Source organism: Oncorhynchus nerka, linkage group LG21 (genome assembly GCF_034236695.1).
Source record: "Oncorhynchus nerka isolate Pitt River linkage group LG21, Oner_Uvic_2.0, whole genome shotgun sequence".
NCBI classification, from domain to species: Eukaryota; Metazoa; Chordata; class Actinopteri; order Salmoniformes; family Salmonidae; genus Oncorhynchus; species Oncorhynchus nerka.
Genome location: NC_088416.1, coordinates 14,595,094 through 14,616,431, shown reverse-complemented (window position 1 = coordinate 14,616,431; position 21,338 = coordinate 14,595,094).

Sequence of the window (21,338 nt, the reverse complement as noted above, 5' to 3'; positions counted from 1 at the left end):
TTTGCTAAATCCAATGGTTCTAACCGAGAGTCACCTTAACTTTATTGACAACACCCAAATGGATACTGTCATTAACGCGGTACTTCAATAATTACACATAATTCTCAATAGTTAATGCTACACATGTTCAACTATCATCAGCTGATCCAGGAAATCATTTTCTGAATGACAGTCACATGACAAACATCACAACATGCAACAACAACCAAAGTGCTTCTTCATTCATTACTCTGGTAAAGACAGTTATGCCATGCTCCATGTTGGATCCAACATCCCTAGCAAATTGATGTTTATAATGTGTTATTGTCTGCTTGATTTACAGTAGGGTCTCATTAGTCTGTTTGGACACAGAAATACTTGGCTCATAATGTGTGGAGAATTGTTCCTTGATGGATATGTAGTAACTATTAGTAGACCATGTTAATATGTAGTAACTATTAGTAGACCATATTAATATGTAGTAACTATTAGTAGACCATGTTACTATGTAGTAACAATTAGTAGACCATATTACTATGTAGTAACTATTAGTACCATAGCTAAAAGCTAGCCTTTGCTTTCCTAACTGACTGTGTATTGGTTCCTGACTTCTCTGAAAAGTTGCATATCGCGGGGACTATTCGATGCTAGTGCAGTACATTTACATTTACATTTAAGTCATTTAGCAGACGCTCTTATCCAGAGCGACTTACAAATTGGTGCGTTCACCTTAAGACATCCAGTGGAACAGCCACTTTACAATAGTGCATCTAAATATTTTAAGGGGGGTGAGAAGGATTACTTTATCCTATCCTAGGTATTCCTGAAAGAGGTGGGGTTTCAGGTGTCTCCGGAAGGTGGTGATTGACTCCGCTGTCCTGGCGTCGTGAGGGAGTTTGTTCCACCATTGGGGGGCCAGAGCAGCGAACAGTTTTGACTGGGCTGCGCGGGAACTGTACTTCCTCAGTGGTAGGGAGGCGAGCAGGCCAGAGGTGGATGAACGCAGTGCCCTTGTTTGGGTGTAGGGCCTGATCAGAGCCTGGAGGTACTGAGGTGCCGTTCCCCTCACAGCTCCGTAGGCAAGCACCATGGTCTTGTAGCGGATGCGAGCTTCAACTGGAAGCCAGTGGAGAGAGCGGAGGAGCGGGGTGACGTGAGAGAACTTGGGAAGGTTGAACACCAGACGGGCTGCGGCGTTCTGGATGAGTTGTAGGGGTTTAATGGCACAGGCAGGGAGCCCAGCCAACAGCGAGTTGCAGTAATCCAGACGGGAGATGACAAGTGCCTGGATTAGGACCTGCGCTGCTTCCTGTGTGAGGCAGGGTCGTACTCTGCGGATGTTGTAGAGCATGAACCTACAAGAACGGGCCACCGCCTTGATGTTAGTTGAGAACGACAGGGTGTTGTTCAGGATCACGCCAAGGTTCTTAGCGCTCTGGGAGGAGGACACAATGGAGTTGTCAACCGTGATGGCGAGATCATGGAATGGGCAGTCCTTCCCGGGAGGAAGAGCAGCTCCGTCTTGCCGAGGTTCAGCTTGAGGTGGTGATCCGTCATCCACACTGATATGTCTGCCAGACATGCAGAGATGCGATTCGCCACCTGGTCATCAGAAGGGGGAAAGGAGAAGATTAATTGTGTGTCGTCTGCATAGCAATGATAGGAGAGACCATGTGAGGTTATGACAGAGCCAAGTGACTTGGTGTATAGCGAGAATAGGAGAGGGCCTAGAACAGAGCCCTGGGGACGCCAGTGGTGAGAGCGCGTGGTGAGGAGACAGATTCTCGCCACGCCACCTGGTAGGAGCGACCTGTCAGGTAGGACGCAATCCAAGCGTGGGCCGCGCCGGAGATGCCCAACTCGGAGAGGGTGGAGAGGAGGATCTGATGGTTCACAGTATCGAAGGCAGCCGATAGGTCTAGAAGGATGAGAGCAGAGGAGAGAGAGTTAGCTTTAGCAGTGCGGAGGGCCTCCGTGATACAGAGAAGAGCAGTCTCAGTTGAATGACTAGTCTTGAAACCTGACTGATTTGGATCAAGAAGGTCATTCTGAGAGAGATAGCGGGAGAGCTGGCCAAGGACGGCACGTTCAAGAGTTTTGGAGAGAAAAGAAAGAAGGGATACTGGTCTGTAGTTGTTGACATCGGAGGGATCGAGTGTAGGTTTTTTCAGAAGGGGTGCAACTCTCGCTCTCTTGAAGACAGAAGGGACGTAGCCAGCGGTCAGGGATGAGTTGATGAGCGAGGTGAGGTAAGGGAGAAGGTCTCCGGAAATGGTCTGGAGAAGAGAGGAGGGAATAGGGTCAAGCGGGCAGGTTGTTGGGCGGCCGGCCGTCACAAGACGTGAGATTTCATCTGGAGAGAGAGGGGAGAAAGAGGTCAGAGCACAGGGTAGGGCAGTGTGAGCAGAACCAGCGGTGTCGTTTGACTTAGCAAACGAGGATCGGATGTCGTCGACCTTCTTTTCAAAATGGTTGACGAAGTCATCTGCAGAGAGGGAGGAGGGGGGGGGGAGGGGGAGGAGGATTCAGGAGGGAGGAGAAGGTGGCAAAGAGCTTCCTAGGGTTAGAGGCAGATGCTTGGAATTTAGAGTGGTAGAAAGTGGCTTTAGTAGCAGAGACAGAAGAGGAAAATGTAGAGAGGAGGGAGTGAAAGGATGCCAGGTCCGCAGGGAGGCGAGTTTTCCTCCATTTCCGCTCGGCTGCCCGGAGCCCTGTTCTGTTCAGTACGCCACAGGATGTTTTTGTGCTGGTCGGGGGCAGTCAGGTCTGTTGTGAACCAAATGCTATATCTGTTCTTATTTACACATTTTTTTGAAAGGGGCATGCTTTTTTAAGGTGGTGAGGAAATTACTTTTAAAGAACAACCAGGCATCCTCTACTGACGGGATGAGGTCAATATCCTTCCAGGATACCCGGGCCTGCCTGCAGAAGTGTTTTAGGGAGCATTTGACAGTGATGAGGGGTTGTCGTTTGACCGCAGACCCATAGCGGATGCAGACAATGAGGCAGTGATCTTTGAGATCCTGATTGAAAACAGCAGAGGTGTATTTGGAGGGCAAGTTGGTCAGGATAATATCTATGAGGGTGCCCAAGTTTACAGATTTAGTGTTGTACCTGGTGGGTTCCTTGATAATTTGTGTGAGATTGAGGGCATCTATCTTGGATTGTAGGACAGCCGGGGTGTTAAGCAATCCCAGTTTAGGTCACCTAACAGAACGAACTCTAAAGATAGATGGGGGGCAATCAATTCACATATGGTGTCCAAGGCACAGCTGGGAGCTGAGTGGGGTCTGTAGAAGGTGGCAACAGTGAGAGACTTATTTCTGGAGAGATTTTATTTTTTAATTAGAAGCTCAAACTGTTTGGGCTTAGACCTGGAAAGTATGATATAACTTTTCAGGCCATCTCTGCAGTAGATTGCAACTCCTCATTTTGACGGAAAATGTTGTACTTGGGGATGGAAATTTCAGAATTTTTGGTGGCCTTCCAAAGCCAGGATTCAGACATGGCAAGGACATCAAGTTTGGCGGAGTGTGCTAAAGCAGTGAATAAAACAAACTTAGCGAGGAGGATTCTGATGTTTAACATGCATGAAAACAAGGCTTTTATGATTACAGTAGTCAACAAATGAGAGCGTCTGGGGACACACAGGGCCTGGGTTAACCTCTGCATCACCCGAGGAACAGAGGATGGTGATGAGGGTATGGCTAAAGGCTGGTTGTCTGGTGCGTTGGGAACAGAGAATAAAAGGAGTAAATTTCTGGGCATGGTAGGATCGATTCAAGGCATAATGTACAGACGGGTATGGTAGGGTGCGGGTACAGTGGAGGTAAACCTAGGCATTGAGTGACGATAAGAGAGTTTGCATCTCTGAAGGCACTAGTTATGCTAGGTGAGGTCACCGCATGTGTGGGTGGTGGGACAAAAGAGCTCTCTGAGCCATGTTGAGCGGGACTAGGGGCTCCGCAGTAAAATAAAACAAAGATAACTACCCTAAACAACAGTATACAAGGCATATTGACATCAGAGAGAGACATAAAGCGAGGCATAAATCAATCACAGGTGTTGATTGGGAGAGCTAGCTAAGACAACGGGTAAGACAACAGTTTATCAGCTAAGACAACAACAACAGGTAAAATGGCGATGAATGGGCAGAGAGGGTCAGTTAACTACACACAGGGCCTGAGTTCGAGGTTGTGACCGACAGATAAACAAAATAAACAAACCCATGATTAATGAACAGTCCAGCAGTCATCAGCTATGTAGCCAAGTGATCATAGGGTCCATTGAACAGCAATATATGAACCAGGGAAGCCGTTAGGTAGTCATTACTACGCTGGCCGGGAGATGCGCCTGGCTTGAGGCTAACTGGTGCTAGCTTCGGGACAAGGGCGTAACCGACATCCTGCAGAGGCCGGTTGAGGGCACGTCGGACGGAATTACGTCGGCAGACCAGTCGTGATGGATCGGCGAGGCTACGTGTTGCCAAAAGGTCCAGGTCAATTGGCAAAATAGGTATTGTAGCTGGAGTCATTTTGTTTGCTAGCCGGGAGATGCACCTGACTCGAGGCTAACTGGTGCTAGCTTCGGGACAAGGGCGTTAGCCACTATAGCCACTCCGGTGCAAAGATCCAGAGCTTACGGCAGGAATCCGGTGATGTAGTGGCTTCTAGTCATCTTAGTGAAGAGTCTGGGAGGCATCAACTGTGTAGCTGAGTGATCATAGTGTCCACTGAGCAGGCTGGGAGATGGGCCTGGCTCAAGGCTAGCTTCGGGGCTGGGCCACTCGGTAGCAGCTAGCTAGCTGTGATTATCCGGTGTAATGATCCAGAGCTTATGGCAGGAATACGGTGATGTTGTGGAGAAAAACAGTCCGATATGCTCAGGGTTTATATTGCGCTGTGCAGACTGGCAGGTATTATCCAGGCTAAAAGCGGCTGGTGTCTGAGCTAAAAAGGTAAAGGCCACTAGCAGTTGCTATCAATGACTAAATAGCTAGTAGCTAATTAGCTGGTTAGCTTCTGATGGAGGTTCTAGCTATAAGGTCTAAAGAATAGCAGATCTGTATCACATTGGGTGATTGCCGGAAGGTATATTTATTTTAAACATGGAAAAAGAGATTTAAATATTTTGCAATATATACCAAAAATTATGGAAAAAAACAACATTTACAATAACAAACACGTCATACTGCTACGCCATCTTGGATTGCAAGATGAGTCAGTTAAAAAACATTGGATATAGCAAACTCTGAAATTATTTAGTATTTCTGTGCCCATGAAAACTGTATTCCCAGCGTAGCATAAGGAGCCATTATATGATATGTAGTTTGAGAGCATTTCAGAATACAAAAAAACTGTTCAAAGTTCAACATATGACAAGCGTAACATTATGACTATAACTACTGTTCCCTGATCAAGGGAAACTAGGTACAACATATTATTAAATCCACATGTTATGACTATAACTACTGTTCCCTGAAGGAGGGAAACTAGGTACAACATACTATTAAATCCACGCCTCGCTGGAAGCCCCGCATTCCACAGGTGATGAGCATGAGGCGCGGGTTTATTCCTTAAATTTAATACCACTCTTCACTGACCCAGGAAGGGGTGGGGCCAAACTGGTGTTGTACCTCGTTTACCTCTTTCAGGGAACAGTAATTATAGTGTTAGGTTCTAATTTTTCAGAGTAAATAACTCACGGACACTAGAGAAGCTAAACCAAGTTTATTTCTTCCCAAAGGGTCGTTACAGTTTTAATTCAGACAAAAACATGTTCTCACCATCACAAGTATATATACCCCACCTTGAACACTCCTCCTTCTCTCCAATCCTTACATCTTCTGGTTCGACAGGAAGAGGGTAACAGGATACTAAACCCTTATTACTCCCTTCAGGAGATCTGACCTGACCTCAACCCCTCCTTCGCCTAATCGACAGATGTCCATCCGTTTCCCCTATAGCAATCCTGTGATCTCCTCCCGTCCACCCAGCACATTCCACAGCCACTCTGTCTTTCTACAGATCTCACTCCTTTATATACTCTGCGTCTGATCTATCATGTCTTTAGTATCTCAATGTTCAAAGTTTAGAATCCAACAATAGTCATAGTTACACTCCCCTTCAGTCAGTCAACTTCGGTACAACATACTATGGGAAAATACAATCATTCCCCATGCCGACCCAAACGGATACTAAATGAAACGGCCCCTGGCAGACCACCCAGACCTGACCCTACATGATGCGTCAGTTTTGTCAATTTATTTATTGTCTTTCGTTTGAAACACTCCTGCCAATGTTGAGAAAGGACGCACACCTGATTACGCATATAGAAGTAGGATGAGTCTACCTGATTATGCATAAAGAATTAGGATTAGTCTCCCTGGCCTGCGCGCACATTTAGGCCTATGAATGTGCTCATTTGAGGATGTCTGATAGTATTTCTGATTGTCTTAACGCACCACCCCTAATGAGAATAATTTGTTTCTTCACCTCAAACAGCAAGTAAACAAAGTCTAATCAAAATCAATTGCGAATTACAATAGTTCCTCAAAGTATTTTCGTAAAATATTTCCAGCTCTCGCCCTTTCGATAACCACTCAGCATAAAAGGGAAAAAATGAACGCTCTGATCCAGTGGAAATGTCATAAAATACCTGATTACTTCTTATTCTTTGCACAAATAGCCGACAGCTGTGTCGGTCTCAAACACACTGGCGCGGGAATCTCTTGAGGGCCCAGAATATTTTATATCTCCAGTTTTGGGCCGACCCAGTTGATAGTTGATACAATGTTTCCAGTTCGTTGTAGGCAGGCTATGTGCAGCAAATGTGATTTATAGGATATTTTCTACCTGCAGGCTGCAATATTTTAATTTTTGGGCTTTATGTAGGCTATTTTTACATAGTTAGCAATGACAATAAAAGTTATTTTTAAATTTGTATAATTTTAATTTATATATAATGTAGATTAATTTACATTCTATGATTTTGAGATACTATTTTGAATTAAATTAAACTGTTCCAGTAAAATGTGCATGAAAATCCTAACTGGCACGCAGATCGGTAGAAATTGTCAGATAACTTGGCACTCCAAATGGAAAAGGTTGCTGACCGCTGGTAACCCATTACCGGAAACTTCAGGAGCATAAGGGCAGAATTTTTCTCCTTCTGGTTAGGTTATCTTGATCTGTGGCTCCCTCAAGTCATTTGTATGTCTTAATTATTTAATCAAACAGCATGTTTAAAGCATCAGACCAGTTCAGTACATACAGTTGATTTTATTAAAACACATAAAGGTGTGTCTATATATGGAAAAATACAAATAACATTTCAACCAATCGATTGGTAGAATGAACAGGCGACTCTTGGTTGACCAAGATTTATTTTAGTTGGGTACAGCACTAGAACATGATTTAGGAGCTCCTGAGTGGCGCAGCGGTCTAAGACACTGCATCTCAGTGCTTGAGGCGTCACTACAGACTCCCCGGATCGAGTCCAGGCTGTGTTTACAACCGGCTGTGATTGGAGTTAAATAAAGGTTACATTTTAAATGAAATAAAACAGAGATTATTCAGAAAGTTCAGACCCCTCCCCTTTTTCCACATTTTGTTACGTTACAGGTTTATTTTTAAATGGATTTAAACAAATAGAATCCTCATGAATCTACACACAATAATGAAAAAGTGGAAACAGGTAAAAACAGAAATAACTTATTTCATTAAGAGGTATCTGTGTTCATTTCCTGGCGCCCCTTCTAACCCTTTTCCTCTCTGCTCTCAAACCTTCAAGGTCTCAGCAGTGCGGGGAGGACTCCTCTGTCTGCCCTTTCCCCTATCTGTCTGTAACAACTATGTGTTGTTTCCAAATATTAACTAATTGTCTCCCTGTTTGGCTTTATCTATACTCATGGATTTTTTTAGAAAAACATGTCTATGGTGGCAATTTCTAAAGTCCTTATATAGGTTAATTAAGGTTCTCGATCCTATCCATAATCCTGAATCACCACATATGTCCTATACCCCTGTCAAACTTTAATACTATTTAAATAAAAGTATTCTAATGGTTAAATAAAGCCAAAAATGAATGCTAACCACATATCTCTTTTCTGTGTTAATGAAATCTCTCCTTCTGGAATCCACTTTATTTTATCTAAAAAGAACATGGGTTAACCTTAAAATCAGTCACATCAATAATTGAATATATGTTGTTAATATATGTTGCATAGTTGGGATACCATCCCTAAGAACTGCAACTTATTTATTTTCATAAATAATTTTAATGTTTATAAAATCATCTTTTCTATCATGTATTTTCCTGCCCTTATTGTCTTAAACTGTGTCCTGTCCAAACCACAAAGGAGCATCCTCCCCCATTTATAATCGATGATTAATATGATTTCTGTTCCTGTTATAGTACTAAATTGAGACCTTCACAGCCAATGTTTAAAACAGAATCCTGAACCTGGCTGGCCTTCTTCCTCACTAGAGTTTATTCCCCCACTCCCCATTATTTGACCTGCCTCAATTCCACTTTCTCCTCTGTGGTTCAAACTGTAATTATGTCCAAGAGCTATAAACTCCATTATAATTAATTTACCTTAAAAAGGTTCAATGACCACAAATTATTCAATTCAAACCCTTTATCTTTCAAAAAACCCTTTTACATTCTTGTTTAATTAGACATAAACTGCTCGAGCCAATAAAACTCAAGCTCATTACCATATTCCATTCATGAAAATTGCAAAGAAATGTATTTGCTCTCAAGCTTAGCCTTTTGTTAAGATATCTTCTCAACCATTGCATTTGGAACATGGAAATTTAGCGTTAGCATTCAGCAGGCAAACCACAAAAACGTTTAAAATCATTTACTTTGAAAAAACAAAACTCTGTTAGATAGCAAATACAAAAAAATTATGATAATCGCTCCGTTTTGTTCATCACCCCAAATCGACAGAAAGCAAACCGATGTTTTTTCAAGGTGTTTTTAGGACACCGGGCGGGACAAATTTCCATAATATCATGGATGTCGATAACTGCCACGATGGATTTTACTTTTCTGAAGAAATGTAACTCATTCAGTCTTTCTCCAAATTGTCTCCCAAAATAGACAGAAAGCGCGGGTTCATTTGGCACAAACCATATAAGGAGACATTGGAACCATTACATTTCCTGTATGAAACTTCACGCCTGTTGCATTAGTTCTGGGGTGATCTTTAAACGTCAGAGTTTTGTCTTTCCAAGGCTGCACATAGTCCCTTTTTGTTAAAATGAAACGCTTTTTATCCAATAATCAGCCCCAGTTCAAAGGTTACCACTTGTTTAATTAAAACTGCTAATAAAACCTAATTTCATTGTTCCCCTTTAAGATATCTTCTCTCTGGGAACATGAAAACAGATACAAAAACAAAATGTTTAGATAATACCCCCAAATATAGTTTTACGATGTTTCCTGTAACTCATTCAGTCTTTCTCCAAATTGTCTCAAAACTTTGGTGCCATTACACTAACCTGTGATAAAATCAATAACCTCAGCCAGCAAAACAACCTTTCATTGTTCCCTAAACAGATAATGTTTACGATTCAATTATTCTGACCTAACCAAAAATCAATAATCTTATAGCCAAATTTACCCCAATGAACGCCTAGCAATTTTTTTGCTAGTTTTAGCATCTTTTCAGACTATCCTGACGATATTCAGCTACTTTTTAAAAATGTATTTGGAACTTTTAGCCACTTTTGAAAAGTGACTCAAAGCTATAATGCACGCATTTTCCCTCTAAATGACACAACCAATTTTCTCTGTCATAATTTGAGGAACGTTATTGTGTATTCAACGTAATGACGCAGCAAGTCAACCTGCCTCTAGTCAAAGATATATCCCCTATTCAGATTGAGTTCTGCTTTAAATTCTATCAAAAAAGTAAAACCAACCGAACTTCCCAACTTTCTATACCCCAAAATTTAAACGTACCATGTACTTCACTAAATTTATATCGTATGTCAGTCGATTCATAAAAAATAAAAACATCCTGATGGGCACAACTTTATCGTATCTCTCCTTTATTCCTTAGAATTCATCAGGTTTAGGTAACTTTCTCTTCTATGATACATTTATTTAAATACGACTCCCTTCTCAATATATTATTCCAGTAGATCATTTTGGGCAACACAACGTATTACATCGAAATTGCCTCGCCATTATTTTGAATGAATTATTCTCTCAATTCAACCTAAACAACCTATTAAAACGTTCAGTTCATATCTTATTCAAACACTAGCAACCATATATTTCCAGGCAAAACATACAAATAGTTGAATTAATCAAAAACTCACATTTTAGTCAAAAGCATTTACAAGGAAGCGAACTCCGGTCTCAAGCTTGGAAGGCAGCTATTTAACCACTGAACCATCATTGCTTTTGGAATGACAGACCATCCCTGCCAACAACCATATTATTATAATTTTCTGTAGTTGCAAACTCCGGCACCGAGACACTTCCCAGAAAATAGTCCTAATTTAAACCCTTCGTGACTATTTTAGCAGTATCAGTTTCATCATCGTCTTCTCCTCATCGTCTTCTCCTTTCTCAGCCTTTACTCTTTTTCTTTATTTAACGTCCATTAAATTCGTACTTACTCCTCCATGTCTGGCCAAAATAGGTGTTCCTCTTATCTTCTTCCTGCATATATTTCTCATCTCCCGTTAACTTCGGGACCTCCTTTGAGGATTTACTACCCCAGGTTTAATAAATCCTTGCTGCTCCTAGTAGCAATGTTCATACTTACTATCTATGTGTATGTATTACTATGTTCTATGTATGTGTTGTTTACCCTTACCTAGTTCTCTCCTTTTGTTTTCTCCTTTGTGGAAACGTTGTTTATAACGTTGACTCTCGATCGGATACTAGGTCTCACCCATACAACTATAAGCTATTACCCAGGGGTCGTAAATCCCTAGGTAACCTCCTATTTCATGTTGTGTCATAGGACTTTTAAAGTACACCAATATCTTGTAATCTCACTCTGCTATATTAGGCTTCCCTCTCTCCTGGAACCTCTTGGCTATAGATTTGGCTTTTATCCCATTCCTCTAGATTTTGGCTTCCCTCTCCTCCTTATTTGGACTTTATTTCAGTACCTCGCATATGAATCGGAATAATGGTCAATTCTCCCTGAGTTTAATTGACCATTCAGGTTAAATTGTACGCATATAATTATCTTCCTGTCTCCACAAGCCTAGTTAATATCCTCCCTTAATCCTATGATATCTAATGTCCCCTCTTAATAACCCCTCTGGCCACCAAGGCACCCGGATCTATTAAGCTAGTTTATTTATGGTAGTGCACCTTACCCCAGGTTGTTGCGAACCTGCCAGTGTATATACAAAACCCAGTGTATATCGGTCATACAAAACCCATTGGATCTGTTTGGAATAGCAAAGCTCCTATTATTGATACATTCTAAACATTTTAGAACATCAAATCAAAGATAACTTAATTAAATCATTCCCCCCAGAATCGAGAATATAGGCTACTGACCTTGTCGCCGACTGGGAAAAGCAATGCCGGTTGAATTCCGTCACCGTCTCTGTCGACCTTAGATAAATACATACCGGCCTGTTCTTTAACCTCAATTCAGAGGCCAGGTCTTCAAATAACGGGACTAGACCCGCCCGTGCGCGGTTTTCGGCGTACTACCTTTGGACGACAGAGGCAGGTTTTGGAAATCCGCTCGAAGGACCAATTGTTAAAGGAATTATATTCCTATACGTTTATTTAACCAATTCAATTAAACACTGCCCATTCCTAAGAATTTGTAAGATACTTATTTGCCTAAAATGGACAGAGGCCAGTCTCAATCTGTAGAGTTTATTCTCGAGAGTACTGAACATGGTACAATTTACAACAGGTTTTAAACTAAAAATGATGTCATAGGTTTTAAACTGTCCCTCCTCCACTCCGATACAATGGCAGTATAGTTCACAAGCCTTCCCACATCATCCATCACCGGTTTAGATAATTTACTATCAGCCCAAGGTTTCTCCCCTCCCTGTGTAGAGACAGGATTTCTCTTAAGGAACATAGCATTCCAGCCAGTCTGACGATAGCTCCATTAGTTTCTAACAAGGAACAGACCGTCTTTGTTCTAATTCTTGATAATAATTACACACATTATATTCAGTACTATGATTATAATAAGATTCATAAATCCATACAGTAACATAATAGTATTCTGTTTAGTCATAGTTCTGATTGAAATGTATACATAATTTAGTCATTATTGATAAAAATCCCTTAACAGTATTCCCTGCCCGTTTCGGTAAAAAGCTGAGGGATGGGGCTGGAGAAATGCAACCATCCATGATATCACCATTATAGTTTTAACCATCTTTTGAGGATATACCGTGTTTGTTTATATTTACTAACAAACATTGGAGTAAAAACAAGATTATATTTTGGGTTCTGATGGGTTACGACAGTTGAACTAAGCTCATGAGGCATTTACAAGTGAATTCTTCAAGAAACAGATGGGTACATATCATTAATGTATAAGTCCCTAAATGGATGTAACAACTGCTGATTGCCCCTTTTAAGACTACATACAGTGGGGCAAAAAAGTATTTAGTCAGCCACCAATTGTGCAAGTTCTCCCACTTAAAAAGATAAAAGAGGCCTGTAATTTTCATCATAGGTACACTTCAACTATGACAGACAAAATTAGGAAAAGAAATCCAGAAAATCACATTGTAGGATTTTTTATGAATTTATTTGCAAATTATGGTGGAAAATAAGTATTTGGTCAATAACAAAAGTTTATCTCAATACTTTGTTATATACCCTTTGTTGGCAATGACAGAGGTCAAACGTTTTCTGTAAGTCTTCAAGGTTTTCACACACTGTTGCTGGTATTTTGGCCTATTCCTCCATGCCCCACTGTATTGGGCTAATCTAATACTAGATATTGACTACAGTATTTCAGAAATTGTCATTGGATGCATTTGATCAATTGTTAACGTTTTGTTGATGGTCCACTCTTGATGTTCTACACGTTACAGTGTAGCTTCAGCCATTCCTACAGAACAACATTAAAGCGTAGAACCCCTTTACTGCATATTGGTTCAATGACTGCAGAGATGGTACTTACTGGTGTTAAACAGATCTCCAACCTCCTCTTCTTCCTCCAATGTGACAGTAATCTCCCCCTCCTCCTCTTTCACTCCAAAAACGGCATCCTCTTCTTTCTCTGCCTCCTCTTCTTTTACTGTAACATCCTGCTCCTCTTTCACTCTGAACCCTTCTTCCTCTTCTTTCACTGAAACGTCTTTCTCTTCTTCTTTCAAGGTAACAGCTTCACCCTCCACTTGTTTTTGTATTGAAATGAGAGCTTCTTCCTCCGTCCAGAAGACCTTCTCTTCCTTAGCAGGAGGAGAGTAGCTTAGTAAACTCATGGTCGGAGATGTTAGCTAGCTAGCATTAGCGACTAGCCTAGTTCTATACTAACTTAGCAAACCAGCTAGCTGACAAACAATGTAAATATATAATTAAATGGGCCAACAGGTACATACGAAGACATGTGTTTAATACACAGCGACTAATATACACCAAAACAGTGTAAAGAGCATAAATGTTGTAGCTATGTTTGCTAGAAAGCTACCGAGGTGTCTGACTAGCTGTTGTTGTTGGAGTGTCCCGTCCACTAGATTATACGTCACACTGGCAGCATTGCCTGAACCTAAAATACGCACATCGCCATCTGCTGACTGGAGTGGGTAACGCAGTTGAGGAACCAAAAGTAAATTTTCATACCTTAAGGGAACATTTTGACGCTTGCCATATGGTTAGTGAGAAAGTCCATATTGCAAATGTACGGTCCCTTACTAGACGTCCGAAAACGTTTCTAAAATTCACGGATCGAGTCGGGCCGTGCGGCCGGATCTTCCAGGAAGTCATCAAACGAACTCTCTCGGACATTCGGTTTCCGTTTTATAAAATATTCACATTTTGGTCATTTTTCCGCTGCCCGGTAAATCCCACAAGAGGGCGAATGGAATCATATTGCAAATGCACAAAACATCACGAATCACGACATGATCTTATCTCCTAAACGGAAAAGACTTTGAATACGAAACTTGGTGAGCTTAGGTTTGGCATAATGAGCAGTTGGCCCCAAACAAGATGGAGTCTAGGCCTCAATGGTTATTGAGTTATGGCCATTTTTCTGGGATTAAAGGTCAAAAATGAAAATAGAAAAATAATTTGACCGCTTCACCTCAAAGTAAGTGAACCTACGGTGTCAATAAAAAAACAACCAGCCATTTATCTATCGTCATATAAGAGAATTCGTACAATGTCAAATTGGTGATGTTCAAAAATAGGTGGGTTTATTTGTTGAAAAGTTACAGATCCTGTTGCAGTGTGTTCATACGAATCTTTTTAAAGTGTGCTCCGGAGCTCTGCGAGATATCTGTGATTTTCTGTTATTTTCTGAAATAACACACACTCATTCAACCCTCCGTAAATAAGTCAGTTCTTAACGTAAAGACTTAAAACTCAAAATTCAATAAGTGCCTACCCCAAGGAGGATATCTGTTCACTTTCAGCTTCCTGTGTAAACCGGAAGTGCCTTAAAAGGATGTCATAGGTGCTGTTTCGAAGGTTTAAAAAGGTCTGATCTTTTCAAAACTTCATGTGTTATTTGGCAACCCCCATGAAGTGTAAATCAGTAATTTCTCCCAACAGATGTCAAAGAAAAGCTCTCACACACACAGCAAGGATGGAGTGACAAAGTGCGGTGCTTAAAAACACTCAGAGCCTGCAATGGCATTACCATAATCTCTAGGCTGTGCCGAGTTCAACGAGATGCCCCGCTTGACCGTAGCTCGCTCGGTCTAAGCGCAGCGACAATGAGAAAAAGTAGGCCCATAAAATGAAGCCTGGCCCTAATTTTCATTTGCTTTTGGGTGACAGTGGGAGAACCTTTAGGGTGAGAAGCACAATTTGACCTCAGGGGTGTTCCTGAGGTCATCCCGATCCGTGCAAGCCTAACCTTGACCGTGTGGCATTAACCCTTAACAGTAAAACAGGGTTTTTTGATCTCACAGATTACAATGACATCTCTCCCCATAGGAATACATTGCCTGCTCCCCTAAATTCAACCGAGAGCCTATGTGGGTTAATAATGTCTTATGAGCCTGTCTTCAATGACAATCCATCAGGCCACTGTGAGGTCTACCTGTGTCGATTCTAAGCTTCCTGGAGCAATGTTTTCAATGACTTCTCTCCCCATAGGAATAAATTGCCTGCACCCCTAAATTCAACCTGAAGCCTATGTGGGTTATGAATCTGTGTTCGATGACAATCCATCAGGCCACTATAAGGTCTACCTGTGTTGATTCTAAGCTTCCTGAAGCAACTGGAAGTGATTAAATTCACCCTAAAAGTGTTTTGAAAGACATAACCTGCAATTATGAAAATCACTGCATTCAACCCTGTGTCGATCAGTCAATTCTTAACATAAAGACTTAACTCAGGATTCTGTAAGAGCATACCCGAAGCAAAATATGTGTTTACTTATAGCTTCCTGTGCCAACCGGAAGTGCCTTAAATGGTGTCATAGGTGCTGTTTCGAAGGGTTAAAAAGGTCAGATCTTTTTAAAACTTCATATGTGTGATTAGGCAACCCTCATGAACTGTAAATCAGTCATTTTTCCCAACAGATGTCAAAGAAAAGCTCTCACACACACACACACACAGCAAGGATGGAGTGACAAAGTGCGGTGCTCAAAGACACACAGAGCCTACAATGGCATTAACATATTCTCAAGGTCGTGCCGAGATCAACGAGATGCCCCGCTTGAGCGTAGCTCACTCTGAGTGCAGCGACCTTGAAAAAAAAGAAGGCCCAAAATGAAGCCTGGCCCTAAATGTCATTTGCTTTTGGGTGACAGTGAGAGAACCGTTAGGGTGAGAAGCACAATTCGACCTCAGGTACGTTCCTGAGGTCCTCCCGATCTGTGCAAGCATAACCTCGACCGTGTGGCATTAACCCTTAACAGTACATCAGCGTTTTTTGATCTCACAGATTACAATGACTTCTCTCCCCATAGGAATACATAGGCTTCAGGTTGACTTTAGAGGAGCAGGCTATGTGGGTTATGAATGCCTTATGAACCTATCTTCGATGACAGTCCATCAGTCCACTATGAGGTCTGCCTGTGTTGATTCTAACCTTCCTGAAGCACCCGGAAGTGGTTAAAATCACCCTAAAAGTTTTTCCATACCCAACCTGCAGTTTGATAGAAATAGTGCATTCAACCCTGTGTAAATCAGTCAGTTCTTAACATAAAGACTTAAAACTTAAAATTTCCAAGAAAAACTACATCACACACACACACACACAGCTTGGAAGGAGGGACACATTGGAGTGCGTAGAGACAGACCGTGCCTGCAATAGTTAACTTTGTTCGAACTATTAAAGAACCGTCAGAGCTAGAGTTCTGAAACTTTAGAAACCTGTTCTAGAACTCAGGTCGATAGTGCGTGGTGAGTTATGTGGCTCTAGATGGTTCTAGGACCGAGAAACAGCCTTGTACATTTGCAATAACTTCAAATTATTTTTACATCACGAAAATGCTGACATTTAGAAATGTCTCAGAGTCGCAAGACTAGGTGCATTGCGACTGCCTTGGCCCATATAGACGGACCCCAACGTTTCTGTCCGATAGCTCATTCAAGGACCCTGTAGCATGTCATGGAAAAAAAGTGGATTTTCAGCACCAATTAAGGTCTTGCTCGGGCACCAAATGACCTATTGAGCCGAAACTTGGGATTCGGGGTCGACTCAGCTAGGCCTACACATAATGTCAGAACTGGACCCACAGCTAGAACGTAACTACGTGTTGTACGTTTTTTGGGGGTTTGAACAGAAGGCGTTGTGAATTTTGGGCCAGCTCTGAAGTATGTGATAGTTGGCTTCTAAACGAGTTGGAAAAAGTGGGTGTGGTGTCAGTTTGTATCATTTTGGTGTCAGAATGATATCTAATTGACTGATGGATGGTGACTTGCTGGTGACTTTTGTCCCTTTGCAATATTTTTAAACAGTGAGGTACCATCACCAAAGTAACATTCTGAAATCAACCCCAACGAGCGATGGAGAGGAACCAGAATCACTGCCCAGCCATCCCGAGATCATCGGGCCAGTCAATTTCGCATTCACTTTGAATGAAACAACGCTGAATTGAGTGGTATTGGACACCGTGTATATGGTTTGTCCAGTGCCAATGATTTCCCATTCATTTTTGTACATTTCAGGGGTGTGTTCCCTTACATTTATTAAGTTTAATATTATATTAAGTTGTTCAAAGAGAAGCATGTGTTGATTGATTTGTTTTTAATGAGTGAGAAATTAAAATAAACTTTACACCCACTACATATTTGCATTGAACCATACTTCTGACATGGATCATTTTGACCTCAGAGACATATCTTTGATCATAGCCAAAATGTGGTTTATTAAATTCTTCCAATTTTTCATGACTTTGTCAATCAACTTGTTCTTAATAAATCTAAATCATTGTTTAGTATTTCTGTATCCAAATGGATTTTTAACAAATTCAAATCCTTTGGAGTCATGTTGACCCCAGCCAAAAGCACCTTTGATAAATATAGGATGTTTATTTCAAATCAAAATCGTATCACATTTTATTGGTCACATACACATGTTTAGCAGATGTTATTGCGGGTGTAGTGAAATCCTTGTGGTTCTACCTCCGACAGTGCAGTAATAGTAATATCTAACAATTTCACAACATATACCCAATACACACACATCTAAGTATTTGAATCTAGATTTCTCTGTAGACGTGATCCATCCCACCAGAGGGTGGAGGGGCACCTGTTTCAGTGGTTTTGACCAGATAGACACCTGCAGACACACAGTATAGTGCCTCCCATGAACTCTCCTAAGATTGGACTTTTCTATATCACGTGACTGTGTACAAAACTGTCAATGGTAGAAAACTCTGCCAGCGGTATACAGTGCATTCGTTAAGTATTCAGACCCCTCAACTTGTCCACTTTTTTTTAACATTACAGCCTTATTCTAAAATGGAATCATTTTACTTAAGTATTCAGACCCTTTGCTGTGATACTCAAAATTGAGCTCGGATGCATCCTGATTCCATTGATCATCCTTGAGATGTTTCTACAACTTGATTGGAGCCAAATTCAATTCAATTGATTAGACATGATTTGGAAAGGCACAGGCCTGTCTATATAAGGTCCCACAGTTCACAGTGCATGTCAGAGCAAAAACCAAGCCATGAGGTCAAAGGAATTGTCCATAGAGCTCTGAGACAGGATAGTGTTGAGGCACAGATCTGGGGAAAGGTACCAAAAAATGTCTTCAGCATTGAAGGTCCCCAAGAAGACAGTGGCCTCCATCATTTTTAAAAGGAAGAAGTTTGGAACCACCAAGACTCTTCCTAGACCTGGCTGCCCGGCCAAACTGAGAAATTGGGAGAGAAGGGCCTTGGTCAGGGAGGTGAACTCGATTGTCACGACTTCTATCCGAAATCGATGCCTCTTCTTACTCGGCGGTCGACATCACCGGTCTTCTAGCCATCATTGATCCATTTTTCCATTGGTTTTGTCTTGTCTTCCTACACACCTGGTTTCAATCCCATTCATTACCTGTTGTGTATTTAACCTTCTGTTTCCCATCATGTCTTTGTCAGAGATTGTTTTATGTTCAGTGTCGTGTTGTTTGTATTTGGTGCGCGACGAGTCCTCATACACAATTTGTTTCATTTTGTATTTATGGTTTTGGAGTTATGTTTTGATTGATTAAATTACTCCATTTTACCAAGTTGAATTCTCCTGTGCCTGACTTCCCTGACACCTATACACATGAATTGTGACACCGATGTTCACTCTGACAGAGCTCCAGAGTTCCTCTGTGGAGATGGTTGTCCTTCTGGAAGGTTCTCCCATCTCTGCAGCACTCCACCAATCAGGCCTTAAGGTAGCAATGATTCAATTGTGAACATTTATTTCAATGGACAATTCTGTGAACTGTTCTGTGAAAGGTGTTGGCTATAGATGACATGCAGAAGCTTGCAGGGATTTGTAGTCTTGCATGTTAGAATCCGAGAGAATTATGAATTATCCCTCTGCACATGTACTGCACTGGAATTATCCCTCTACACATGTACTGCACTGGAATTATCCCTCTACACATGTACTGCACTGGAATTATCCCTCTACACATGTACTGTAATTATCCCCTTACACATGTACTGTACTGGAATTATACCTCTACACCCTTTACACATGTGCTGCACTGGAATTTTCCCTCCACAGCCTTTACACGTGTAGTGCACTGGAATTATCCCTCTACACATGTACTGCACTGGAATTATCCCTCTACACATGTACTGTACTGGAATTATCCCTCTACACATGTACTGTACTGGAATTATCCAATTGGATATGTGCAGAAATGTGCTGTTTTTTTTTATTTGACCTTCAAAATTGTCTCAGTGATTTTTCTGATTGGTTACATTTCAGTCACATGTGCATAAGAGAGAGGTAGTGTCTGATGTCTGCAGGTCAATGCAACTGAGAAATATGATCCTTGTAATTATTTGATGTGAATATCAGCAGAGTTAATGATTGTGAAATATTTTGTTCATTTCATGAGAGAAACATGATAATTAATGATTTCTGAACAACCATTTTTTATTTAATGTCTATTAAGAGTATCTTATCAACTTTATTTCACTTGGTGATGTTTCATTATAGAGAACATAACATGACAATACATGACATCTAAGTAGCTAAATATGATTATGGACTAACAGTCTAACAGTTTGAAGGGCACAACTCATGTTATTCTGGTTAAACAGTGAGAGACAGGTTGATAAAGGAGTAGGGATTTTTTGACAATTAGGAAATAATACTTCATGTTTTACTCGTACCTCAGCCAGCATTGTGAATGGTTAGGAAATAATATGTCATGTTTTACTGGTACCTCAGCCAGCATTGTGAATGGTTAGGAAATAATATGTCATGATTTACTCGTACCTCAGCCAGCATTGTGAATGGTTAGGAAATAATATGTCATGTTTTACTTGTACCTCAGCCAGCATTGTGAATGGTGTCTGAGGTGGTGACATACTAGACAATGGCAGTATATCTAATACGTAGGTGTTTTTAGTCATGCATGAAAGGTCTGTGGTGGTTCTGTGGTTATTAGTTACTGACCTTGGAATACATTTCTGGCCATGCTGGCAGGGTCTGAATCAAACCCAATGTCCACCTGGTACACTGACAGGGTCTGAATCAAACCCAATGTTAGGGGGAGGGAAGATTGGTCAAGAGGGTGATGATTATTGTTGTTCTACTGCCTGATTGTTATGCAACAACACTGTTTACAAAAGCTTTGTTAAAGAACAAGGCCAACACACTGTTTACAAAAGCTTTGATAAAGAACAAGGAGGACCACACAATGTTTACAAAAGCGTTGTTAAAGAACAAGGCCCACACACTGTTTACAAAAGCTTTGTTAAATCGGCACAACAGTTTTCAGCTGTGCTAACATAATTGCAAAAGAGTTTATTACTGATCAATTAACCTTTTAAAATTATCATCTTGAATTAACGAACATAATTTGCCATTGGAACACAGGAGTGATGGTTGCTGATAATGGGCCTCTGTATGCCTATGTCGATATTCCATAAAAAATCAACCGTTTCCAGCTCCAATAGTCATTTACAACATTAACAATGTCTACACTGTATTTCTGATCAATTTTATGTTATTTTAATGGACAATTTAAAAAAATGTTCTTTCAAAAACAAGGACACTTCTTACTGACCCCAAACTTTTGTTACACCATGTAGGAGCAGTATAGACCTAGTCTTTTCATTATATACGATAAACATGATGTATTGTTACACCATGTAGGAGCAGTATAGACCTAGTCTGTTCATTATATACATCTACGTGATGTATTGTTACACCATGTAGGAGCAGTATAGACCTAGTCTGTTCATTATATACAGTGGGGAGAACAAGTATTTGAAACTGCCAATTTTGCAAGTTTTCCTACTTACAAAGCATGTAGAGGTCTGTAATTTTTATCATAGGTACACTTCAACTGTGAGAGACGGAATCTAAAACAAAAATCCAGAAAATCACATTGTATATTTGTAAGTTAGAGAACACATTGGGTTGGATCTTAGATCATTCCTCCTTTACTTGATCTCTCCAGGTCCTTGATTTATTTAGTCTGCGATTGTGGACTGCCCTGTTCAATTCAAACCACAGGTTTTCAATGGAGTTTAAGTCCGAAGACTGAG